The following is a 3,297-nucleotide window of genomic DNA, read 5'->3' on the forward strand; positions in this document are numbered from 1 at the left end:
GCAGGAAGTCTTGTATACAGTAGGTTCATCTTAATAAATATCTATTTCTTAGTCTATTGTCTTTTGCTAATAACATAACACTACACATATACATTATAAAAGAAAGAGGTTGGCTTTGATAGAAAGTTCTGGTACAAGATTCTGGGCTGCATCTTGAGATTCTTTCTGGCAGGGTTACAGTGGTTCTGGGCATCAGATAGTGTGAGACAGGAAGCATGTAAGAGATTTAGTCAAGTTTATATTTTATATCAGAACCATTCTAAGATAATCTCTAAATCTTTTAATTAACTAATATTTCAATTTCATAAGTAGATTAATGCATTTATAATGGCACACCCCAAATTACCTTTTGAAATATCTCAACCTCATCCACCCTTTATATCTTATAACAGTAAAGAAATTTTGAATGGCGTATGAGAATAGACAACCCACATTCAAACTAGAACAGCTTACTTACAGAACAAAGTTCATAAAGACTTTTAGTGAATATTATATGAAATGGTGGTTTTCAACGGGGACAGTGAAGAGGATTGTCCTTTAGGGTAAAAGATTGCCAAAAGACTTGCTAACACAATGGCCACACAGACAGACAGTATGATGTGGGAGTGGTTTCTTATTAATAAAGAAACTGCCTTGGCCCATTTTATTGGATAGAAAATTAGGTAGGCGGAGTATACAGAAGAGAATTCTGGGAGAAAGAAGCTTAGTGAGGAGTCGCCATGATTCTCCCGCTCCAGACAGATGCAGGTTAAGATCCTCCCTGGTAAGCCAGCTCGTGGGCTACACAGAATATTAGAAATGGGTTAGAACAATATGTAAGAGCTAGCCAATAAGAAGCTGGAACTAGCCGGGCCAGGCAGTGTTTGAAAGAATACAGTTTCCGTGTAATTATTTCGGGCATAAGATAGCCATGCGGGCGGCCGGGTGCCGGGGATGCAGCCCTGCCGCTGCTCCTATTTCAACAACAGTAGCTGGTGGGGACTGAGGAGAGTGCATGGCCATGTCAACACAAAACACATAGCTCCCCTCTTAAATAGATTAAGAGACAGATTATTCTGAAAACATTTTCAGTAACCATGGCCTAGGGTGATATATTTATGTTACCACAAATCCCATGTTCCAAAACAGTTTTACGTGACAAATAAAATCAGAAATCATGTTTAAAGTACAATGGTGGATACATCAGGGAGGTAGTTAGAGTAAGACAGGGGAAGTTTTTCTAGAGGTGCAAGATATTCTCTGATGATATTCATAGTTTTCGGATTGGTGGAAGCTAGTGGCCTGCTAAATTAACAGATTGGAGAAAGATTTTATCTAGTCACAGGATGTTCGTTCTGATGCAAAGTTAGGCAAGAATAGTTATTAGGGGTCCTAAACTATCCCAAGAGAAGGTAATTAGACTCTGTCCCTGTAACCTTCATATTCACAGTGTCTCCACAGTACCACAGTTCTAATCAGTCAATTTGTCTCTGTGGACACAGTTTCTTTACCAGAGTTCTTATTCACACCCATGTGACTGACCGATAGTCTGTCTTAAATGTTTCAGTAGAAAGGAGGAGCATTAATGCCACTTGATTAATGAGTAGCTCACAGTACATGTCTGCAGTCTGGCTGTATCAAGTATGAGAGAGGAAAGGACAAAAATCTAAAAAAAATAAGGGGCTGCTCTGTTTTAGCAAAATTACTGCTGTGTTTGAAATTGTCCTAGTTGAACAACAATGGAGGAGCTGTACAAAATGGTATGGTCCTGACTTAAATAGAATCTACAAGGTTGATTCTATTTTATTATTTTTAATTGAAAATATTTTTTCATATGTATATTCTGATCAAGGTTTTGTTGTAATTTTAAAAGTGCTGTGGAGAGAAGTCACATCATACAACAAGGCTCCTAGGTGACTCCTATGTGAATAGGAGGTTTATTGGAAGAGAAGAGAAAAGGGGCAGAGAAAGGGGCATAAAAGAGGCAAAGACTGCTTCCTGGGGATAAGAGTGGCAGACAAGAAAGAGAGAGAGAGTGGGAGGGAGAGAGAAGGAAAAAAAGAGAGACAGGGAGAGAGAAGGAGAAAATGATAAACTGATGGTGGGCAAGGTCACCTTTTAAAAGAAAACATGGCAAATGTGCACAGGGGGTATTCTTAACAACTGCAGCTGAGGGCATGTTCTGTAAGGACCCTAAGGGCAGATGAGAACAGATGCCTAAATATTAACAGGTTTCCTCTCTCTTATTTCCTCTTGAATCCTCCCCATCACCCCATCCTTCCAAATCTAGTCCTTCTTTCTCTTTCTATTTAGAAAAACACAGACAAATGGAATAAACAAGAATAAAACAAAGGAAAAAGCAGGAGAAACTATAGATACAGAGACACATATACACCAACAAACCCCACAAAATTATGTACAAGCAAAAGCAAGTAGAGTTAAAAATATAATCCCAGTCAAAGTAGTAAGAACAACAAAAACATTTATAACCACATTTGAGGTCATTTTGTGTTGGCAAGGGGTGTTTTTTATATCCAATGAGTCTTGGTAGTTGTATATATAAATACTTCTCTGTCATAGCATTACTTCCTATTCTTTTCTTTAAAGTTTATAGTGGCAACATGATTATTTACTCATTAGACCAGACACATGTGAGTACAATGCCTTTGTTTACTCTATACAAAGAAAAATACTAAAAAAATAATATAGAAAGATAACCTTGTGGCATCCTTCCACCAACATTCTGCTAAGATTAAATTAGCATTTTGGGAAATCTTGTAAAGAAAATTATCCAAGATTCAATAAGAGGGGAAAATCTTACCCTTAGCAATTACTCTATTTAAAAATGATTATGTAAGGTCTCTTAGGTAACAGTTATCATTAAGATTTGGAGTTCCTATCAGGGATGTGATTTGTTCCTGTCTAGATCTACATGATATGTTATGCTATCTTACTGAAAAGTGTGCTGAAAGTATTATTCCGTTATACTTAGAATTCTGATCTTATTTTCCAACTGACACATGTTTCAGGTCTTTAACATCGAGAGGACAGCACTTTGCAATATGAGTTGCCTCATTTTCTAGGAATCGAAGTTTCCTTGATCTTGTTCAAAATCATACGTAAAATAAAAGTCATGATCAGAGGAAAGAAACTAGAAATGGTTCCACACTGTACTAACTTCGAAAATATATTGTGCTTTTGTTTGCACATATATCTTTTATGTTTTTATTTGTGAATGCATTCACAATTTGTTGTAATGGATTCCATGTATTTTTATGCTCCTTGTATATGTTACGTGATATTTAAGTCACCATTTTT

The sequence above is a fragment of the Alexandromys fortis genome, unplaced genomic scaffold (assembly GCF_014885135.2).
Source record: "Alexandromys fortis isolate MF-2015 unplaced genomic scaffold, M_Fortis_MF-2015_v1.1 scaffold_48, whole genome shotgun sequence".
Classification (NCBI taxonomy): domain Eukaryota; kingdom Metazoa; phylum Chordata; class Mammalia; order Rodentia; family Cricetidae; genus Alexandromys; species Alexandromys fortis.